A 25,373-nucleotide genomic window follows, 5' to 3' on the forward strand; every position below is an offset into this window, starting at 1 on the left:
GACATTTTCTACCAAACAATAGACACAAACATGGACAGTTCGCAATTGAGAAAACGAAAAAGAAGAAACCTGCCCAATGTATAGTAAAACAACGTACGATCACGCACGAATAGAACGCACTGACTCACCACATGAGATCTGTGATGCTGATGATGCATTGTATGATGATGATGATGTCTCATCTCCTTAGCGTGATGCTTAGCATGATACTTGCTGCCCCTGTGCGGTGGATAAGTGTGATAAAAGATAAGGTCGTAGCCAGGCTGGCGTCACCTGACCTCCGCCATTTCGCACTTGGACACCGCTATCTGCCGGTTGTTAGGATGATTCTGATGGCCTGGTACGGTCAGCTGGGCCGAGCAATTGTTGTGAAGCTTTCTAGAGGCGTTGTTCGTCTGCATAGCCATGTTGTTCGATTTCTCGTCGTTTTGCGTCGCGTTTTCCAACGTTATATCGTTCTCGTCCAAATCGACCGTGAACGCGATACGATGATGAGCCGGCAGCATTTTCACGTTCGAGCCGATCGGCGTCACCGTGGTGGCTGGATCCAGCTTCACCAGGGCTGCTTGCAATTGCAAGGCATCCATGTCTCACAATCCAGCCTCGCGATCTTTCAAACGACCGAAAAACCAAGGGAAAATAGACGAATCGATCGATCTCGGGGGGACAATCCGACGAGACGGCTCTCGCGGTCGTTCAGTTGACTGACTTATCGTCCAGATATCGGATGACGTTGATCGGATGAAAACGCTAGTTCTTCCATTTGAAGCAATCGACGTCGAGTTTCTCAACCTTTATCTTTCACGTGGTCGTTCTTTAAAAGAACCGCTACGCCCGCGATCGTTCCTTCTTCCCTCCTTTTCACGTGGATATTTCGAGAAACGGGACGGAATCATAAAACAGCAACTTGACCCTTGAATTCTCTTCCGTCGTACATCGAATCATCACACAAATATGCCCGTGCCTATTTTTACGCTTCTGGAACGCCTTTCGATTCTCTCGCCACTCGTTCAACCAGACTACGAAGAAATTCCACGAACAAATCCAACAGATTCGCGTGCTTTTTAGACTTTCACTTAATTACGCGACTTTCCGTTCACTCTCGATCTTCTCGAAGTACAGATTAATTTAGGAGGGTCTCGTGTTTATTCATCTTTCGAGATATACACTCTGCAAGGAAATATAAACGGCGTTTCAGACTTGCAAAGGCTTCTCTAGATTCACAGACAATCTGTCTTGTAGACGTAGTCTCTTGTGTTCCACTTCGACGGAAGACAAAAGACTTGCCAATATTGACTGTCCGTGGACACGTGTCCGCGGATAATTGTCTGGAAATCTGGACAAGCCTTAAACCTATCAGGATTACGAAACCACGAAGCCTAATACGTCTCGAAGCAACGTTTTGTAAGACTGCTGGGTTGTTACAGGCTTTCTGACATATCTGAGACTTCTTGAAATTATCATTGAAACTTTAAAACTTTAAAATACCTCAAACTTTTTCGATAGAGACACAAATTCAAAGAGAAATTCAAAGGTAGGTATTCAATGTTTAAAATCTTTCAATCAATGAAATCTAAAGATGAAATGCCACTTAGGTGGTTCCACGAAGAGTTTACCTAATTTTTCCAAATTTTAGTACATTATAATCGATATTATCGTATCGTGTGTTTATTTGTTCATTTTTAATTGCTATTAATCAGTTCATTATTGAAAGAATCTCTCTTGAAATGATTAAGGTAAACAAACCAGCCAGTTTTACGAACATAATATCTAAAAATTGTTCCTCGAGTTCATACGTCATCGATCATCAATAATTTCGTCGAACGTCGGTTGGATTAAATAGTTTCTAGGTGCTCGTCGCAGGCTGCACGCGACTTCCACGCACCCTGAACAATAGAAACCCGAGTGGCCATCAGAGATCCGCCTCGTCATCGCGATTATGATTCCGGACAGCGCGAGATCCCGTGAAACTGCTTCGTTACGCGTCGTTGAACGATCCTCGAGATTTAACGGAGGGACCCTGTCGTATTTCATTGCTCCACCAATATTTTAGATACGCGTGAACGTTGCATTAAAATGAGCAAGTTCATTCTCGCTATGAAGATAAGACGCTGTTAGCACGAAATAGGAAGCTACCTATTTGGTACGCGTTTAGATTTCAAAGATTGGTTGAGTGGAACACGATTGTTCGAAGCGTTGTAGATATCTCGAAGAGAGTTTTTAGAAACTAGTTGAGAAATTTTTTACTATTTCATTTAAATCTTTTATTCAACATATTGAAGTAATATCAAGAGGACAAAATTATTGTTGTTATATCTATATTTAGAGGTAGGATCGCGTTAGTTATTACTTTATTATTCGGATAAAAAACACTTCTCGGAGCCGAAAAACCTTTATTGCACACGCTTGGAAGAGACAAGAACGAATGAATGAAAAGGAAGTCTTAAACTATCGATCTGGTCTATCGACCGTGTCTAGTAATATCTTCTAGTTACTCCTCTTTGTAACTAGCTGTCAGCATATAGATGGCGAGCGAAAACTCACGTTGTCATTTTCAACAATTATACCGCACGATTATTGTATATTTTACTCGTGGTAATTCAGGCTTATTTCAAACACTATTATATTATGTGTTGATATATGTACGAGCATATAGAGATCTTTAGTTGTATTAACGCTAGAACTACCGGCGGTAATAATACAAAATTTATACCAAATTAAAATAAACATATGTATATATTAATAAAATGAACGACTGTGTTATGATATTTGTTCACCGTTAGATCGATGGGATGAAGTTATATCGAGTGAACGTGACTGAAAGCTTCAACTGATGGAACTATGTATTTTTTACATGACTGATACAAGAAGCGATTTTACGTGATTATATGCGTGAAGATAAGAAGATAAGAATAAAATTTGGTTAATCAGGCAAGCAACAATATATACTTACTTTACGCTGATGTGAGTTGTAAACCGGAAAATTGATATAAAAGGTAGTTGCAAGCAACTGATTCGAACTACTGGTTTTAATAATCTCATTGTATAGATTATTTGCTTTTTCTTTAAATCGAATATTTCAAATTGTAAGTATATAATATATTGAAAATCCCATTGGAAAAATAGTAAATGGTACCAAGCAAAAAGTCGATTTATCGTAAGATTCGACGATTGAAATTATTTTACGACGTCCTATTTTTAGCAAGAGCAGCAAAAGAGTTTGGCTGCGATCTAATTGTTATACAACTATGCAACTTGAGTAACCAAGGCTATTACGTCTGCCAAGGTGATAATTAAGATTGTCGAACAAGTTTGTCAAGGCGATAATTAGGATATTCAAACTTTAAAAAGTTCCTAATTGTACTATTATAAAAATATAAAGGAGAATTAAGACCAGCGTAACGCGTAGTATTCATAAGCTTTGAGGATAAAAATTAATAAAAAGCCCCTTAAGCTTTTGAGACAAGGTGAAAAAATTTAAATTGCAATAAAAATTCTCCATCGATATAGACCACTTTGACACTTTTGATTTTCCTAAGAAATAACGTGATTTTATTTTTTCTGCAATATTTCGTTTCGAAATAAATTTAAACAAACCATCAGAATTATCCTCCGCTTGCAATTATCTACGTTTATTAATTATTTATTCCGCTATGATAATATAACCTGCAAACTGAAGACAAACCAAAAGTCCGAAAGAAATTCACATGTTTTATTCGAACGCCGCATCGGATGTATTTCCGGCTTGCAACTGGAGACGTTAACATGATTCATATCCCAGACGCTGGTCGGCACAGACAGAAGGAAGAAAATTTGCATATAACATGCTAGAGACGAGGCAGACGTCGCTGCATCTCTAACGATTCTTTTTTTATTCCACATACTGGAGATCGACTGAAACTCGAGACTTCTTTCGTCGAACGTGGGTGGATTCAGCTTATATAGCGTCGCAGAAATCGCTCAGTGTCCAGAACAATCGATAAACAATGAGTTCGTGAACCTACCAATCTTACACGATCCGTAAATATCATTAAGTTTTACGATTCCTGATTTAGCGATGGTTGGAAGCGTTTGCCGCGGGTCACAATATTGGAAAGTGCTAGTTTTCTCTTTAATTGGCTTTCTTCGTCTCTCAATCTGTAAAATTAGTTTGTTTGATAAACAAGTATAGATAAAAGTGATCAGTGAAAAAATGAAGTTCAATGACAAAGCAGCGAACTGTAATGAAATTTCTCGCAATTAAGAAGAAGTTCGTAAAACTATTCTTAGCACCTATGTGTTTTCATATTTTCCTCCTTACATCTTTGAATTTGCAACCGTTTAATTGCACTCGGGAAAACCTCTCTGACTTTCAACGATTGTTAGTTAGATAAACGTAATACTACGTTTTTCCGATGGAGCTAAATGTAAGACGTTGACTGTTTAGTTTCAGAGATTTCTTGTTAGCGGTTATCACGAAACTCACTAGCCGGATAACACGACAGCAAAAATTACATTACCTCACGATAAGCAAACTTTCGGTATACGATTATCACGAGACACATAAAAACGAGATATTTCACGATCCACTGCCAACGTTCAATTGCCCCAACCACATGTTAATTGTAATACGTATATGTAAGTATATTTCTGCAAAACCCACGCAGTAACGAAAACTCTACAAAAAAGGAATTCTCCGGACTATCGGTGAACCGAGTAGAAACCCCTATCTGATTCGAGTTAATGTTCGAGAAGCAGTCGAAGTAAACGTACGGATGAATAAACTGAGTAGGTTTAAAGGCCCGCTTGCTCGTTCCCTATGGGGATGTTCACCGTTGTCCTTGGAAGCGAGCGGCAATTAAAAACGCCTATTCCACGGATTACCTATTCGCAAACGAGTCAGAGGCAGACGAATTTTATACCCGCTTTATAGAGCTTTACCTTGCTTTATGTTCGGTGCAGAAAGACGGCGCAGGTATTCGTGAAAGGAATTCCAAGGGCAACGGTGTCTGGGCCTCGAAAGGACGGTCAACGCACCACAGTTTCCTTTGTGCGATTCAGCCGCGTTTCTAAATCGTTTTCACAAACTGTTGAGAGAGCTGGAACGCCTAGAACGCCCACGGGAATCAGCCGTTTCTACCTTCGCCGGGGAGACATTGTACGCGTCTGGTGGAACACGTTTTTATACTACTCGAATCGATTTCTCTCGCTCTTAGATAGGTTGAGAGGGAATACGGCTGGGGTTACAGGATTTTTTGATCGCGCCAGGTTAAGTTTGATAAATTTAATGGTAGCGAGGAAATAATTGAAACTGTACTAGAAATAGGCTAGCATTCACAATACTGTGATATTGTGAAATAGAAAGCTACTCAAATTACTACAAACCCCTTAAATAGCAAGATCGGATATATCCTCTTAGATTGCAGAAATATACCTATCAACTGTCTAGCTAAATGTATTCCATAATGATGCAAAATCATCTCTAAAGATCATAGTTCTCTAACGACTACCAACTACCAATCTGGAGCATCCCGCGACAACTAGAGATCAGTTGTCTTCATCTTCCCCTGATTCGACTCGTTAAGCAGAATGTAAAAACGTAGTTAACCTAAGGTACTGATAAATATACCCTAGCCTACCTTCAGACAAATTAACCTATCTGGTCGCTAACGAGTGAAGAAAAAGCCAAGCATCAATCTCTCCGTTAACGCCCAAAGATGGATCACGCCCGTGTATCTGTCATTCGAGCGTGGTTACCGACCGGGAAAGAGAATCGCAGGATGTCCCCGATGACGAAGCCGAGTTGGTCGTTAAAGGTGGACACAGGCCCGGTTGAGTGGCCCGAACAAAGGATCTCGAACTGGACAATGGCTTTTTCTTGACATTTCTGACGACCTTTGCCGCGAGAGAGGAGAGAACAGAATGTAGCAAGGGACCACACAACACTATAGACGGCTCTTTAGCAGCCGTAATGACAACTTCTCTCGGTGTGGCGCGACTAGTCGTGGTGCGGCGGTAATTAAAGGGCGTGGAAACTAGGTAGCTCGGCGCTCGGCTACCAGGGCCACTTTTCTTTCGGCACAGATACGATGAAAAGTGAACTGTTCCACGCTCCGCTACGCTGAAAAGAACACCACGGTGTGTACAATGCCAGCTGGTAAGCACGAAAAATTTTCACTCAATAGTGAGAAACTTGGTGCCGCGAAAGGATAAGCTTTGTCTCTAGAAATAATAACGCCCCGGACGTTTGATACACCAGATTAATTAATAGGGAAACGCGCCGGTTATCGTTTTCATCGTCGTGCCTTTGTTCCACGTACGTGTTCCATATATGTTGTTATTCAATACATTGGAGATCGTGAAATTGTGTTAACGCAATATGTATGTCATTTGCAACTATTTTTCCATCAATTTACGATATCGATCTCTAGCTTTTTAATATTCTAGCCGTGAAACGGAGCACCAAGGATTTGCTTAAACTGTTGGTTTGGAACAATGTTCAGCTGTTATAACATTTGCGATTTTTCTCCTCCGTATCTTTCCTGGAATTTCCGACTGCGTTACTCAGGATCAACATTAAATGTAATCTAATTACAATTTTAATTAAATGAAAACGCTAAATAATAATTAAACGCCGTCCTTCTGTAGAAACAGGTTTAATATCTCTGCATATTCAATTACGTTATTTTTCAATTTTCATTTATATATTCTCCTCAAGGGGAATTTTATATTTGCTACTATCAATATATTACAGCGATATCATTCGTGTCAGCCTTCTAAGGTTCACAGTGACACCCGGTAACGATACTTGAGAATTAATCTCAGCCCCTAAGACACACAAAGCAACCAAACCAAGCCACACAAGATTCCTGTCAACATAATCTACCTCCTGTAACCTAATCAGCTAATTCGCAAACGTTTCCTCCCGACGCCAACCAAGTATCTATAACCTGGATTCGAGCATCCGAAATATCTCCGACCTTCCACCTTATCCACAAATATCAGCCTTCCACCTTCCCTCCGCAAGTTTCTATTTCTTCATTTCTTCCGCAAGAAACTACGAGCACACGTGGAGCCGCTATCTGTCCCGATATCACCATCGATAAATCGAAATGGGAACGAAGGTCCAGGATTTTCTATTAAGCCGACTGTTCGCTAGCTGCCAAACGTCAAGAAGCAGAGTTACAATTATCGAGGCCATTCGTTCGTTACGAGACGCTGGATACCTTCGTTTTTTTCCAATTCTTTTGCCTTCTCCGATGCCTTTACTGACTGAACTGACCAGAGCTACTCTCCGCGTGGACTTTAAGTGGGGTTACCGGATGGGGGTCAGCTGTTATTGGCGTGTACCGTTCGCCACGTAAGTGCTAAGTGCGAGAGCTGCGAGGTTACCGACGAGATTACCCCTGCAACACCAATAATCGAGTAATAACGAAGTCGACCGGCTCCGCTTCCTCTTGTACCTACCTATCTCGGAAGCGACGCAGATTCCACGGCAGATCGGTATCAGAGGCCATGGTTCGGACCACACCGGCTATAATCTGGCATATATGTGCTTCGAAATTACTCGTTACATACATATAATACTTTGAAGAGATACTCGATGAATGGACTTCGTGGAATTGTTTAAACGTTTCTGGGGATGGTTTTAAAGAGGTGAGTAATTTGGGGGTGTTGGTGCGCTGTTACTGTTAGTGCTGTAACTTGTTGTTCGAAGCTAAGAGATGAGCCATGTAAGAGTTACGTAATACGTATATTATTGTTAAATGTATGCGGTATATTATGTATAACACTGTGTAATGTGTAATATACTGTATAATATAATACGCAGACTGGTTAATACCTGGTTTTGATAGAGAATTTCAACACTATATAGAACTTCGAATTAACTGCTACGGTGATACGAGCTTCTCAGAAATAAAACTGATCAAGTCACTTTCCATGAGTTCCACAATTTTATCTTCATATGTGATTAGTATCGAGCTTCTCAGAAACGAGTTATCCACTTGCACGAGTTTATGTGTTTCAAGAAAATGGTATATACATGCGATAATTTCAAGAAAATTGTAAAAAAAATTCTGACATTCAATATAATGTCTCTGAGCAGTTCTAATAAAATACAACGATACCTTGATAAAGAAATAAAGATACACAACAACAACTAATATAATAAGTACCATTACTTTTTTATTCAGATAATCTTACGCTTCGATTAGATATTCGTTAAAAATATTATATTACTGTATGTCGTAACGAATGTTATAATATCACGAAAGAAACTATACGACGTGCCTCGAATCTAAAGTTAATCGTGCGCGACGTATCGAATCACGATCGATTCACCTGACGACGTGGAGCGTTTTAACTGTAACGTCACCGGTGAACTTTCATTGTTTGTCGCCGGTTACCTCCGCAATTTGTAATTTAATAATCCCTATTAATCAGCGTCAGGAGCTCGCTGTCGTGTTTCGCCGCCTCGCGGAGGCCAACCAACGGGAAAATGGCGTCGCAGCCCGTGAAGATAAAGTTGGACGCGATTCGGACACGCTGATAAGGGGTGAAACGAGCGTGGCTGTGGAAATGACGGCTCAGACGGCGATTAGCCTTCTCGAGTAGGTCGAGGGAAAGAAATTGCACAATGGGGCAGAAACGACGTAGAAACGACACGAAAAACCACTATTCTTGATAACAAACAATGGCCTTTGTTTTACTTTCTACGATGCGATTACGTTAACTGATATTTTGATGTTGTCACTGTTTGCCGGTATTAGAGGCAAGTATTTTTTACAGATCGAAACGATATTGGATAATAAAGGCAATCTATATTGGTATTAAAGGACACTTTATCACGCAAGATGGATAGCTGTTTTTTTATGTAAGTTAAATTATAGGATCGTAATGTAACGTAAAACCATGGGAACAATGAAATGTATTGAATTGAAAAAATATATTGTGAAAATGAATTGTATTGAAGGTTTGACGCAACAAGCCGAGGAAGGTGATTATTTAGGGAATAAAATTATAATACTATGCGTAGAAGCAGATTTGGGGATAGAATATTTTTATGTTTACGAACAAAAGGATTTATATCCACCAGTAATACTGAATTGTATGTAGATATAGATCTAGTAAAAATATTCGAACAATAAGATTTAAGAAATTATCCAAGAATACAAAAGCAATAATACTCATCGTTCCGAACTAGTCATTTCTCGAGACACTTTCTAAAATCCCAATCGTTCAAATAAATCCTATATAGCGCTACGTATCGTACTACACGACGTCTTAAAATGAAAATCACGAAACCAACTATCCATATATTCAAGGATAAAAATAAAAATTTCTTTAAAGAATAATACAACCCCATAAGAACTTTCTTCCACTCGAACAACATTCCATTTCAATAATCAACTTAAGCGTCTCTTCTGTATATATATATCCTATCCGAGTCTCATTCCGAAGTCCTGTTAAATCCAAGCTAAGCTGAATAGCCATTACGCGAATGCTTCCGTGTTTCGTGTTCAAACGGAATGATTCCAGAAGTGCGTACGATAAAGTTATCCGGTGCTTTGCTGCTTGGCGAAATTATCGGAGATACGATGTCGTCGTCGTTGTAGACGCGTACGTGATCGTAAATCGCGCGCAACATAACCGTGTGTTTTACTCGCGACGACGACAACGATGGTCTCTACGACACGAACTTCGAGCAATACCTGCGTCAAGACATTTTCCTTGGAAAACCATGGAGAGATAGCTGCAGGGGTTGAGTGGGAAAAATGAAGAGATAAAGAGACGTACGTTCCATAAGTTACGAGACCGATGGTTTTCAATATAAAGTTTAATAAAACATGTTCGTAATAAGACCCCCGAGATATAAATTTATGTTGCGAATTATTTTAATGTGTACTCTACTCTGGTTTTAGTTGTAATTAGACTGTGAATTTTTATGCGAATTCGTATTATTAAGAGGACGATTAAAGAAATGTAACCTAAATAGAGTACAGCTTCTACCCTGAATTTTTGTTTCATATGTTTCTGCGTCTTATGTACATTTTTTAACCAGTTATTTATAATACACGCAAATTGACGAGTATCGTTTTCTTTTGATAATGACGACATCCATTCGCCTATTTCAAGTGTACTGATAATAAACGTCCTGTGATTTACTGATGGTAATGTTGGAAAGAGAAAGAACGAATGGAAGGAGAAAGAAGAGGCGAATAAAAAGAGAGACAAAGGAAACGAAGGCGAGTGAAAGAAAGGAAAAAGGCAAAGTAAAAGAAAAGGGAACAAGGACAGAGAAAGAGATGGAATGGAGATTGAGAGTTGAAATAGGGGGGAAAAAAGAGAAATAATGGACCAACCGAGAAGTAAGTGGCAGTGTAAGAAAAAAAGAGTAGAAAAATCAGAAGGAAAAGGCTGGAGAAAAAAAATGGTGAAAAAAGAGGAAAAAAAATGAAGGAAACGACAGCGACAGAGAGAAAACAGAGGAAAAAGCGAAGGCGACGAATCGTCAATTTCGTTTAGGTACATAGGTGGACGTGTGACGGAGGCGAATCGTGGCACGGACAGAGGGAAACGATGAAAAATCGTTGGACGGTAGAGCGTCACGAACGAACGCAAGAGAAAATTGTAGCATTTGCGGCACGTGAGAGGATTGCATGCAGTCCGCGTAAAAGCTGCAAGAATCACTGACTGTGTATGTGTCTATACACGGTGAGTCACCGGATACAGGAGATCAAATAGAGTAGTGTTGGATTTCAGGGCGCAAAGAAACACGTATAAGATAATTTAAATGAAATTGTAGAGAAATTATGGTGTATATATGTAGTGAATATATATAGATGTTACGTGTAGATATTTTTGCGCGTAAATGGTACGGATAGTTTGCTGATTATAATAATTGGGAGAGGGTGCAAGAGATGAAATGTAAATGGTTCAAAGAGAACTCTTTCTGTAAATATAACAATACATTATGCAGTTGTATAATTCTTTTAGATAGAACCGTGTAGTTACTTCCTCGTAAATTACTGCAATTTATTATTCTATGTAAAAAGGTAATGAAACCTTGAATTATTGAAAAAATAATTAGTTCGTGAGATATCTTAATTACTCTATGAATAAATAAATTCTTTTTTATTCTCGCTAGATGTAACCATTTACAATCCTCATACTCATCCTTCTTTGTTTCCTATGCTGTAAAAAATATTTTCTATTAACTCGAATAAAATAGATTATTGGACAAATGATATATTAATAAAGGAAATAATACAATATATATAATAATTACAAATGGAACTAGTATCTAAGACAAAAAATAAGAGAAAAAAAGGAGAACCACGTTTCTTTCTTCAGATATCCAGATCTTCAAATTATATTTTATGGTCCTTCAGATCCAAAGTTAATTAAGTTCCACGTTTCTCGTAACTCACTTTGTATATGTGCAAACCTGTATCGAAATAAAGCACGAAGGTACTTCCTTCAGTCATGGCTGACGTACCGCAAGAGATATTAAGCTCGCGTAACGAACATCGCAACGTAAAAGTAAGAAACGCTTTCTAAAATCCTGCTAGAAGATATTCGAATCGGTCCACGAACATTCTGCGTTACGTTCTGTGCTTTTCCATCTTTAGCCATCAGGCAAGGGAAAAGAGCCACGAAAGTATTGAGAAAAAAATGATTCGTCTCGTTAGAAGTCGAAATTACAGGAAAACGAGAAGCACGAAGAAACAAACAGGAAGGAAAAAAGGTTGGGTCGTTGACCAAGAAAAAAATCTCCTTTTACCATCTTTTCCTGCCATCACTTTGAGCATCTTCAAAGCAGCTACTACCCTTAATTTGGGAAAACATCGACTTTCATTTTGTTTCCATGAAACTAGTCTTTTCATAGGATTAATGCGTTTAGTGATCAACTTGGTGTCTAATGATTTTCAGATTATCCTTAAATTACTAAAATCTATTTATTTATCATTTGATAAGTCTGTAGTATCTATAAATCTGAAGTATTAAGTTAAATCAAACATTAAAAAATTTAAGAAAAAAGTTAATACACTAGTGCAAAAAGAAAAAGATCATAAAGTGAAAAAGATATTAAAAAAATAAAAACAGACCTAGTTCTGATATAGAAAGAAAAATAGCATGAAGTCAAACTAAAGTTAAAAGATTCAATAGCAATACATAGAAACAGCGGGATGATTCAATGAGATATTCCAACTTTTTCTATGAACTTCCAACAGTTCTTGACTCAACCTGCGATAAAGAGCTACTTAATAAAATTACTTTTCTATCAAATTCCTTATCGAACTTCCATATAGCGATACCTTACGCTTTCACTATACCCTTGTCCGCTAACATATGTCCGCAGAGGATCAGATAATAATCAGCCAAAGCAACATTGCTATTCGCAAATACAAATTAGCTGACCTGTGAACTTGATTTCTTATCACGTCCAGCGCAACTATTTCGAACACGGTCGCATGCATATAAATCTAAAACCTTATCAACCTTACACACGCCCAGCTACATATAGCTGTACGTACACAAATATTCCAACACTTGCTTATTTCCCACGGGATTCGATTTAATGATATTGATTAATTCCCTCTGTATAATTGTTTTATACATCGTAGAAATTCATTCAACCAACGAATACTTATCACAGGGCTAATTAAAATTTATCGATAACTTGAAATCCTTAAAATTTATAGCCTACAACGTAGATAGACATTGTAGAATCAACGAGAATGTAAACATTATAGCTTCAATGTAGCTACTTGTAATTAACTTGTTCAATTTCTTTCTCTCATTCTCATACAACTAGTATACCCATAAAATTAATTCACGTATATATTACAAATTCAACCAGCATGTTTGAATACCCATCAGTAGATTGCGTACGTTTATGCAAATTCATATTTTCATAAACACAATCAAAGGAGCGAAACATAAGAAACTCGTTTCATCTGCCAAATATCATAATAAGCGCTTTACGCTGAATATTTTACATATTTTTGCATATTACACGCATTCTGCATATCTTTAACATCTTTTAATTCCCCACACACGCATAAACATTCTTGGTTCATTTACGAAGTACGAAGTGTATACGTACGAACATACACACGTATTATGAACACAATCAGAAAAAGAGAAAGCAGCGTCACACATTCCGCAAGCCTGTGATAGGAACGCGAACTATCCGCCACCCCATTTTGCAAAAATCGCTTTATTGCGCGGAAAAGAGGTGGTATCGCGTGCACTTTATCGTGGACGCTCGTCAAGGGTGAATAGAGATAGCCTGGAAGTGTTCCCCTCTGTGGACAGAACCTCGATATTGGACAGCAGGTTGGCCTGATTTACATTGCGCAACCTGTAGAGCGCCCGGTGGGAAAAATCGAAACGAGATCCGTCGAAAAACTGACCATTTTCGAGGAAACTAAATAGAACGCCAGCCACATCGAAAGAAATTTTCAGAAACTTTGCACTCCTGAATTTTATGTGACGACAATTTTTCAACAACTTCTCACTATCGACTTTTATGCGACAAAGATAATCTTTTCTAGTAAAATTTCAATCCTGATTTTTATACAACGGCAGTATCGATTTTTCATATTATAAAGACAATTTTCAGAAAACTGTCACTTTTGATTGGTATACGATAAAAAATTTGTTCGATAAGAATAAATGGCGATTCCATGTGAATCGTGAAATATCACGAACATGTGCATGTGATACGACTTATTTCGATATTAGTTTATATGCTAATTTTTTCCATCGACCGTCAATTTAATGACAGTGGATGGAATATCGCGTTTGCTGCATTCAACGAGATTATTGCCGATTCGTGGAAGTTTCTTTTTAAGGAACTGCATTTCTCTTTTTTCCTTTTTGTTTTACCTATTACGTAGTTATAGTATCCGTGGAATCTTTATTTGGAAGTTTCCTTTTACACGTGTCGATTAGGTTTTATTTGAAAAATTGCAACGTGACAAATTGTTTTTATCTTTTCTGTCGAGATAACCGATGTCTCTGTTGAAAAACTGGTATTAGTGACGAAAAGCTTTTTTGCGATAGATAGTTTTTCAGTGTCAATTTTGTGTAAGCTTTAGGTAGAATTTCTTGTACCGGCCGACAAACTTTTTTATCGATATCTTATATAAGTTTTATATTAGATCGATGATACTGCGATGGCGTAATCGTGAAATTTAAATATTTTAGACAATGTGCGCAACCGATTTCGGAAATAGTTAATTTTTATTCACGATATTATCAAACATTCCTTCCATGAATTTATTACGGTTATTAGTGAAATTAAATCCTATCTTTTTCTCTGGAAAATTAAACGCGACGAAACTTTGCCACTGTTTTGTGATCACTCTGTATATCAATATGCCCTATCTTTTAGTGACATTTGTGAAGGATTACGTTAAAGTACAACATTATTGGTATATGTACGAATGGATTTACGAGTTTTATAGTTATATTTACCTACGATAGATAAATCCCAAGCTCTCGTGCCATGAATAGTAATTTCTCAAAGTTAGAGGATTATATTCAATTCTGCGTTTGCGTGTAAATATATGTACGTCTGTATTAAATATATTATTCATATCTTTTAAGACAAATTGCTATAAACGTAACTCGTACAAGTAATGTAGCATTAAATCAAAACTTTTCCTTCCCCTGCATTAACTATATGCTATTACACGTATATCAATTACAGTGATTACGATGATTGGAAAAGAAGCAGAATAAAACGTAATGTGTTTCAAAACGCATGTAATTATATTACGATTTTAAAGACGAACTTAGAAACGTGGAAATATGAAAAATTTAATGCCCGTAATTATACCATAGTTTCTGAGACGATCGTAAAAACGAGGCAATAGAAAAAGAATGTAAAAATATTAGAAAACGGAAAAAATTGCGTAAGCAACGTATTAACATACAAAAGTATATTTATTATTATTTGTTGCCTCTGTTACGTAAAACTTGATTTATTGTCATTGATAAAGCGTAAAAATCACGCGACAAATGTTTAATCACGACATTATTGATTCCTAGAAGCGGTAAGGCCGATCGCAAGGCCTGTTGGTCCCGATTCGCGAGTCACGATCGATCGATCGACGATTGAGATCAGGCCCAAGCATAAATTCACCGGCAGCCAGAGATTTGCTCGTGCATAGCCAATAAACACGCCCGGTTAATGATTTATCGCGATCTCACGACTGACGCACATATGTAGCTATATACGTACATATACATATCCGTTTTCTATCGGTGCATTCAGATCAAACTTTTATCCACGCATTGCCCGTAACGAATCGTTAGAGAGAGAAAGATAGAAAACGCTTTCTTTCGCCAGAGAGAATTCTGAGTCATAGTTATGCATTCGAGTGCACCAGAAACCGAACTCACCAGCTGTGCATATCCGGAGGACTGACTGCAAGGACTGAGTTTTCGATCATTCATGCGTCCACGTAGTTCGAATGTTATGTTGCACATTGTAGATCAGAACAGAAGTTTGTTTCAAATGGTTTTAGGGTGTGTTAAATACTGAAATGTTGATACCTTTGTGAGCCATGTTGGGAAATATTTAGATATTTCTGTTTGTAATAAATTATGTTAACAAACAGTGAAACGTCGATTCTTTCCTAATAAATTGCGTTTAATAAATGCAATACTTGGTTTGTAAGAAATTCTGAAGAAGCCTGCTTTTTTCTAATAACTTGTGCGAACAATGTTCAATGATGCGAAGAATTGAAATAAACGAAAGAAATGAAAAAAGAACTGTGAAATTGTCTCCTTATCTCGGTAATCTTATGCTGCTGAACTATTGGAATTTGTCCGTAGAACATATGCCAAGATCAAATATGCGATCAACCATAAAACAGATCCTAATCATCGAGTCGTTTTAGAGAATAGCGGAGCTTTGGCCGACCAATGGTAATTACTATTAATCATTTTCGCGCTGCCTGATGTGTGGTAATTAATACCAGCCGCGAGAAAGTTGCACGTTTCGCTGTCTATTGCGAACGAACACGAAGAAGACGACGAAGACGACGATGACGACGACGATAATGATGATGATAATGACGATGGTGCACCTCCTTAACTCTTCCTGGGTTGAAGGCTCGTTTTTGTTTTCCAACCTGCGGACTATCCTGACCTATGACCAGAATCGTTTCTCCGCGTGAATATCCTATGTGTTAAATGCAAATAGACAATTTTGTCTATAATTAGTTAGTAATATATTTTGTCCCATTTTTTATCATTCTTTCTCATCACTAAACCTTAACTTTTGCATTTCCATTTTATAAGATTAACGTAGCAACGAATTTAGATTTTCAAGGAACCGCGCTACTTATGGTACGACCTAATCCGAGACAGAAGTTTCTGAAATACTACCGTTAGCTATAGATCCCTTATGTAAGATTTCAAGCCATAAAGAACCACTTTTTCTGTTCATAAACTAAAAAAAAAGTTGTGCATCGTATTACATCGAAGAAACAGTAAAACAATAAATCCCGTGTAGGGCGGAAAATCAGGTTGGCGAAAATATCCTGTGCGAATTTCAAAGAAGAGGACTGCGAAGGAATACAACCTGATTCCTCGCAGAAACCAGTTGACTTTGAACCAGTGAAACGAGAATTGTTTGCGCTCGAGGTTTCAAAGCAGCAGGATCTGCCTTACACCAACACAATAGTTTCGATTGAAACGGTTTGACCGAGCAAACTCCGTGTCTACAAAAGCTTCTGAAACTACTCTATAGCACGACACAGAATTTTGAGTTTCAATAAGTCGATATAACCGCTAGTTAATGGGAAATAATGTAGCGCTGGAGGTAACAAGTTTTGCCAACATACGAAGTTCAAAAGGGGTCGAGAGATCATTAGAATTTCATAAAAGAGGATCAGTAGATGGAGAAACGAAGGACGCTTTAATATTACACGTCTCGTTATCTTCTCCTCCTTTGGTTTTTAACGCGCGAGTTCAATACGAATTCCTTTAATTTTATTTTAATCCCTTCACAGACGAATTTTGTTAAAATCGAAAAAAGATTATTCTCTATTTTTCTCAAAATAATGAGCTCACGCGTATATGACGATTGAGCGTTAAAATTGATTATTCGTAGTCGTTAATGATTCGGTACACTCAGAGATATTTTATCGCAATAATCTTCGTCGTATCTTTTCGAATCCGGTTCCCCCGTATCCCTCGAAAAGCTAAATTATATTTTATTTCGTTTGGTTTTTTGAAAAACTTTCATTCCAATATTTATATTACACGTATTACGTGCAAAACTATATATTTTTATATAAAATTCTCGTACTTCTGAGTTACGTGACCCGCGCGGAATATGTTAAAGCGTAATATACCATCTACTGATGCAAATGTTTATTTACAACTATTTCATCGGAGTTTATACCGAGCTGTCGCGATAAACTCATTCGAGTTGCGTTCAGTAGTTTCCAGCGGACATTTTAAGTTTCAGATATATGTTTGATGCTCGCTTACGTGCGATCTGTTGCTATACGAATATTTATGAGACTACGCGAATTCAAAGCGTATTGTCCGATTAGCGAACTTTTACGCGAAACTAAGATCATACTTTTCTGATAAACATATTCTGCAGCTGCAGTGAGTAACATAGCAATATCTCTAAAGAACATTATCTTAATTTTTTTTCCACCCATCCTATTTTGTACGATACTATAAATTTCCCTGTGAAGCACCTTCTTTGGTTCAGTTATGCTACTCACTCTACGTATCACGTTGCATTGAAAGTGAGAATATTACTCTCGACGGTAAAAGCGAGCGATTATATTGCTGTGACGATGAAGTTTACGCGGTCAACGAAACAACCTGAACCATCTGATACACTGTTAGCATTATCCAGTATTATGGATCGTTAAATCGAACCTATATCTTTCTACGAATCGTATGGAAGTTTCCCTGTCGGTCCATTAGACCGCCATTGTGACGATCTCGCAGCCATTTAATGGACTTTGACGCAAAAGAAAACTTTATCAACCCCATAGCGCTAAATATTCCGGACAGAAGAAAAGAACGAAGGTACATTTCGCGATAACGGCAGACTTCCAGTTCTTGTTAACAATCTTCCACGAGCAGACGTATCTACATAGAATGGTCGTTTCACTGCTGTGCAACCGGACTAAACTTGTAGAATAAAACGAAACGTGGAAGCGAAATAAATTTCGTTATTTTATCCATAGTCAGTTTTCTGTTTAGCTTCTTCGCAGCTCGAAATATTTTTAACATACTCTCATTGGTGATTGAATTTTTAGTCATTTTCTATGTTATTTCTTCATAAGCAAAAAGGAACTGTTATTAATTACAGACTTTGTTATTCTTGTTGTTAATAAAATAGACACCTGATTCGATGATTAATACTTACGAGTAACTAGTATGTAACGTGTATTTAAACGTATTTTACATAGATAACGATAATTAAAGTACGATGAGAATAAAAATTAACTACTTAACTCTACTGCAAGCAATATTTTTAGTGATTGCTAGTCGCAATATTCGATGAATTATAGATAATAGTATTATTCCAAAGAAGAATAAAAGAAAAGGTTGGAACAACGTCTCCCGACATAAACGTCGCTTCAAAGAGTTCAGATAAAGAATATCTGATTACGAAATTGTCTGCGGTAAACAATTTACGAAAGTATATATAATCAAGGTGTTTTGTACAAGGAATCGATGAACCGTGACAAAATCGCATATTCCATGTAGAATGCATAGTAACACGTAGGCGTACTGAATTCAGGACGCAAAACGAGCGAGAAAAGTTCGCGTAAATATACGTTCTACTTTGTTACAGATCAAAGTTGCACGATGTGCTCGTTGTTTTTCGAAAACTATGCCTAAATAACACCTTTCTGTTTCGCGATCAGATAAAAGCTTCCAAGTATTTTATCGAAAGCTTTCTATCTATTCAGTTGGCCGAACATTGTTATCGAACATTATTAAATCAAATATTAGCGTTTATTAGTACACGAATTCCATTACACTAACTTAATTAATCGTTTCGAACTAAAATCCGAAAGTAGTTGTATTGATTCTTCAAGCGTATATTTTATTTTTCTACGAGTGTCTGAATATTTATGGACGATATAATCTATAATATAATATAATCTATAATAATCTATATTGTCTACATATTATATCAAGAAAAGGAAATTATCTTTTTTATAGCTGCAAGTCTTTCGTTTACAGTCAACAAATTTTATCGGACCAAGTCTATCTATGTATATTACTTGGAAGCCCCTTTTCCAAACTAGTATTATCCACACACATCGATACACCTATCGAAAGGAACACACTTTTCCTCGGCTGCCTGAAGCAATCACCCCTCTGTCGACCAATAGGTAACACACTTTTCCAATCCAAAAACCTTTTGCACACGACGTTCCCATCAATCCTACGATCCAATAGCTCTACCCTCTAAAAGCACGTGAAACGAGTTCTCAAGACTCTCGAGAGCTCCTCTAATTTCCACAAACTCATATCCAACGATCTAATCCCATACCCCGATGCACAATTTTCCCTAACAAGCGCAATGTGACTGAAAGATGCAATTCAGTCAAGACCGTACTCCATACTTATTGCAACCTATCGACATCTCCATCGTTTTCTTTCGATCGACAAACTGATCGACCAGCAAACAACGGACACATTTTACACACACGATCGGACCATATTTCCATCGAGGTGTTTTCCATTCGACGAAGATCAGACGATCAGACGATCAGACGATGTTGAACGAGATTTCAAAAATTTCTAGGCCCGATCACGTTCGCCGAATACGAACCTTTACGTAGCCAAATTAACCAACTGCATTTTTCGAATTGGTTTCTTTGACTAATATAATTATGACAGTAGTGTCTTATCAAAGCGCCAATGAAACTTCAAGATGTTTCACGCTATGTGATATATCTACAAAATTTTTTTTTCGTGAGTATTGTGATCAGTATACCTCATAGAAAACCGAAAAAAAATCACAAAATGCAAAATAAATCTTTTCAAGTGACATTTGTAATCCTGTCTTTCCACTACGTTTCAATTCATGGAGTTGATAACACGGTTCCTGGGAGGTTTCATATCTGTCCGCGATATCTCTGTATTATTATCTTCGGCGGTGGAAAAACGAAAAACGCGCCCGCGTATTTCCCAGCAGCGACGCTGCGACGCCGTCGACGTCCACGGCGCGACGCCAAGGGAGACGCCTGGAGAACGGTCGCGGTGGGATCGTCGACACGCGGAGAGGCCACGCGAGCCAGGTTCTCACACGCGAGAGCCAGGTCGTCGCGTACGGTCACGGCATGCATACGTGAAAACGCGTGGAGGACCAACGAACGTATACACAACCAGACGATGCAGATCGAACGAGTTAAACGACGACGTGAGCGACGACATTAGTAAGTACACTAGCAACGTACACGAATAACGTACAGAAATAACGTTCACGAGTATGCACGAACGACATATACAATAAGTAACGTATAATAGCCGAGGAATGTATGTGATATATACGAGTACCGAACATGAAATGGACGAGAAGACGCGTTAGCTTGCAGCCTGCAGCGGAAACGAGCAAACGAAAATTCTCTTTCCGATAGCGTCTCGGAGCAAATTTGTTTTTTCGAGACTGTTGGACAACGCACTTTCCACCGATCAAAGGAACACGTCAGAGCTATTCGATTTGATCGATCAGCTGCCGATGATCCGTTTTATCATTTTACAATGCCGCAGTCAATGGTGCGTAAGAACGGAGAAAGTGCGCGACTAATGAGATAGAGATATCTCACGTGATCCTTTGTTTTATTCTCCAGCCGATCAGAGATCGAATCCGAATCCCGATCCGACGGCTAGATCACCTCTCGACGATTGCTGTCGAGCAAGCCCGAAAAACCACAGGCCACTACTCTCTCTCTCTCTCTTTCTCAGTTCACACCTTCTTCCTTGCAGATCCAATTCACGCGTCTCTTCTTCTCCCGTTTCTTCCTCGATATTCTCCACCGCCGGAAATTCCACCAGTTTACATCCTTCCGGAACGAAGACTCGATCACTGTCACCCAAAGAGGATCGATGACGCGGAGACACCGGAGGAGCGAGAATCACGAAGGTCGGCGAGTAGGGTGTCGCGAGTACCGCATCGACAATCTAGCACCACGTCGCCAACTTACTGGCTCTCTCTCGTCGAATCATCGCACGACCACGTTCAGAGATATAGCGCAACGAGGATCGACCCGATCACCAACGACGGACCAACGTTCACGACACCAATTGATAATCACGAGACGCATAAATATACATCGGTAACTCGATAATCGCGATATTCAAAACGTAAAATTGAACGAAACGTTACATGTACCGTGAGGGCCAACTATTCTTCCGTTACGTGAACGCGTTCTCAACGCTCGAAACAGCACACGACTTTTCGCGCTGGACCACCCGGAGCCTCGCGTTCCTCTGATTCTCTTCGCCGTCCTCTCCCTCGTACTGTGTATACGCCGATAAACCACCCACCTCCTACCCTTACGGCACCCTCCTACCCCGCCAACCCTCTCTTCTCTTCAACCCTCTAGCCTAGTAGTAGTAGGATGCGGGGAGTTACTGGGGTGGGATCAATATGAGGTTGAGCGAACGCGGGAAATTCGCGCGCAGGTCCTTCTCCACCCTCCACCCTCCCCTCCCTCCACACGATACTACTCTCTCTTACCCCCTACTCTTGGCTAACCCCTCTGTCCCTCGTCTCTGTCCTCTGCCCGCACCCTCTGTCTATCCTTTTTTAACCGATGTAAAGAGAGTACCTCGCACTGACGTCTATCTCGTCTCGCTCTACCACAACCCTTCTACGTCCGTCTCTCACCGATTTTCCCGCTCCTTTTTCGTTGCCTCGTCGTCCCGACGTCTCCCGTTCGGCTCGTTTCTCGGCCAACCTTCGCGGCGGAGAGCCCACCCTTCGCCTCGAACCTTCCACCAGCTGCCCTGTTTCTATGCCTCACCTGATTGTACACGCATCTAGGTGTATACGGTGACCAGTCGAACGGGGCTGTACTAGATTCGACAGATTTGGCGGTGTATTAACAAACAGGTTCGTTTGGTACCGATCGGTATACGTTCTATTGTTTTCACCTTGTCGTAGTTCTCACAGTTTCTAGGAATCGATCTTACAGTCTGCTTTCAATCGAGAACAGGAGTCTTCATGCTCGCAAAGAACAATCAACGTTGGATTGAAACTGCAAGTCGCAGAATTGTAAAAATTCTTTGCAAGGTAACCCAGGCAGCAGGATTAATTATTTGAACACTAATTGCTCGACCCTCGGTAATAATTAAAAAAGCAAACCAAAGTGAACGACGAGGTTCGGTTAAACGTTATAACATTTTCTAACGAGAGAGAATGCAGCTCCTAGGAAAAGTAGCCATATTTTAATAAAAGGACGAGAATGCTTGTTTCGAATCTTTTCTATGTTGTCCCTTGGTGGTGATTTTCTGGATTAGGATGTTAGGTCAGCTTTGACAGTTCGTTCTTTTCATAGGATTACATACATATGCCTGGATGGAGGTTTGTGAGATTCAGTTATAGATGACTGAGGGTCGTTCCTGTCTGATTTAAACGACTGACTTTGTAATCTTTAAACTGATCGATTTCCTGGGTGCAGGAACCTGCGTCAAAGATGATCTTTTTATGGCGACCTTTTAAGTTATTTTATTGCGAATGAATTCTACTTGTTGCTTGTTTATTACAGCGGAGTGTCGTTTTGAAGGTATTCTAAAGGGTTTGGGTTTTGTGTAGGGCGTGAAAGGGTAAGGATCTGAGACTTTGAGAGGTCACAGTACTCATTAACAAGAATAGAAAATTCTTAATGAATACGACTTCTAAAATTATACGTAATATTTCTGGTAGAAAATATAACTTTTTATCTCTTTGTGGATGCATTCGTCTATAAAAAGGAATGTAGGGAATGAATGAAATGTTTAAAAATACGATAATTTTCTCATGTCTCTTAATTGATGTATCTAGAAAAGGACGTTTAATAAAAAGTTTTATATATTACCGTACATTTTATTCAGAAGTAAAATTGATTTTAACTTTTATGTTCTCTATCTATTATTTATTCTGAATGAACGATATCGTGAAACAGCAATTTATCGTGGAATTAAATAACTCGGAGGGATAATGTTTAACAAGAGAGACCACATTAAAATTCAAGAAATTGATATCCGCGATTCTGTTTGACTCTGATACCCGGCGATTTTTATGCAACGTTCCTTCACGATGCAAATGCGATTTCGAGGAAAAAGTGTCCGATTCCTATGCGTTGCTTCCGTCGTGAATTTCCGCGGCACGTTGTTAAATTTGCAAGAAACATGTACTACGTTGCCAACGGTGAACCCGTATAAAATTCCGTTTCTAAGCAACGAACTCGAAAATTATTAATTCTCCAGCCATGCTATTGTATGTGTTTCATATTTCCAGGGAATCGAGCTATTTCCAAAAAATAAACAATCTCCTACTCTAACTCTCTCCAAATTGAAAATAAAGTTATGCTACAATGAGAAAGATCGAAGATATACATTCGTGATACTGCAAAATAAAGAATAAAGTACGTATAATAGACTGAAAACGTAAAGGAAAAAATTAAAGATTAAATTACGAGAAGACTTTGAAGAGACATGCACGTGACATCTAGAAAACAAGAAGAAAGAATAAACTAGAAATAGATTAAAAATTAAATTACGAGAAGCATTCGAAGAGGCATACATCTGACGTTAAAAGAAGAGGATAAAACGAAAGATAAAAGATTGAAAATTGGATTGCATTAAAAAAGCAATTGCACGAGTGACGAGAAATAGACATGACGGAATTATAAAGAAGAAGCAAGTATTCGATTCAAAAGAAATGGTAAAACCGACTTGTAACTTCACATAGTCACATGACGTTCCCTGAACCAAGTGATATTAATGTGAACTTTGGACTTCACGCAACGGCCCACCAACGAGTTCTTTTCTCTTCAAGCATCGCTGCAACCAGAGCCGATCGAGTGAAGTTGAATTGCGTTTACGCCATTACAACCCACGCCCCTCTGGTACGAGCCACAGTTCGAAAATACCCGTTAAACGTGAAAGGTAACGGTCAAATACCAACTTGAAGCATCGACTTGCAACTTACTTTTCGTATAATGTTTGAACAGCTTTCGCAGTTTGCAAAAAGCCTCTTGCTTCGCGCCGGCACGTTCCACGAATTAAATCGAGTTTCGCTGGAATTTCGTACACTTTCTTACATATCTCTCATTGATCGATTCCAATGGTAGAATTATTTGTCAAAAAATTAATTCTTTCCCCAATCCTGGATACTTTAACGTTTTTTCAATCTTTCCACGCTTGATCTAATTTTATGAAATTTATTATTTATCGATATGACGAGCTAAGCAATAGATTTGAAATAAATCAAACAAAATCTCTCTATGATAAATAAATATTTTCCAATAATAATTTCCATATAATGGACAAATATTTCACGTAATATAATGGTTTCTCTCGAAGCTTGGCATGTTAACGGTTGAACGATCACTCGGCATAGTCGAGTTGGTTTTTTCCAAACTGGAAGGCTTTCTCCCGTCAAGTACTCTTCTCGAAGGATAAATGAGCCCTTCCGGACCGCGAACGATGCCGGCGACGCAGCGACGATGAGATTCGAGGCGGTGAATTGGAATCCGGCCAGAAGAACGCAAATTAATGACGTCATCTCTGTGGCCACCGCCATAACCGTCGTAATTATGATCGCAAACAGGAGTAGGCCGTGGCACGATCGAACCCCGTACGAATTCCACCGACCACCACCGATGAATTTACATGGTCCGATAGATTGTTACCAATTTAACAGGTAAACTATCGATAAACAGGTTGCGGAGAAACAATGTGCCGTCTCTCGCTACTGTTGCATGTTACCACGGTAAAAAAGAAGAACGTGAATTCAAACGATAGAAATTAAGAGACTGCGCGATCTTATACAATTCGATGTCAACCGTCGTGTTGTATCCACAACATGTTTCATGCTTCCAATGTTATTATATCGGAGAAACGTTTAATCTTCTATTGCAATTTATTCGATGTTAATCCTTGCGTTCTATCGTGTTGTTTCGCGTTTAACAAATTTTGACGCACAAGTGTTCGGTGTTTGAAGTATTGGATAGTTAATACCTATAGCTATATAGTTTAATATACAATAATAATATAACAATAACTAATAGATATATAGTTTATACTCGGCTGTCAGGAAAGGAATGAAGTTTTCATCGGCTCTATCGATTGTCAAAAACATTATGCGCATCTGAAGGCAAACAGGATTGTTATGTCCG

General features: G+C 38.7%; 1 protein-coding gene and 1 long non-coding RNA gene across 4 annotated transcripts in view; one reads left to right on the top strand and one right to left on the bottom strand.

Moving 5' to 3' along the window:
* Nucleotides 1–25,373, bottom strand: part of LOC126876230 (probable serine/threonine-protein kinase dyrk2) — a 264,752-nt gene that overhangs the window by 144,471 nt on the left and 94,908 nt on the right. The gene's annotated exons all lie outside the window — the stretch shown is intronic.
* LOC126876473 (uncharacterized) lies at nucleotides 1,343–10,396 on the top strand. The gene is made up of 2 exons (XR_007694216.1): nucleotides 1,343–7,635; nucleotides 8,425–10,396. It is a non-coding gene; the product is annotated as an uncharacterized LOC126876473 (long non-coding RNA).

Source organism: Bombus huntii, chromosome 2 (genome assembly GCF_024542735.1).
Source record: "Bombus huntii isolate Logan2020A chromosome 2, iyBomHunt1.1, whole genome shotgun sequence".
Lineage (NCBI taxonomy): Eukaryota > Metazoa > Arthropoda > Insecta > Hymenoptera > Apidae > Bombus > Bombus huntii.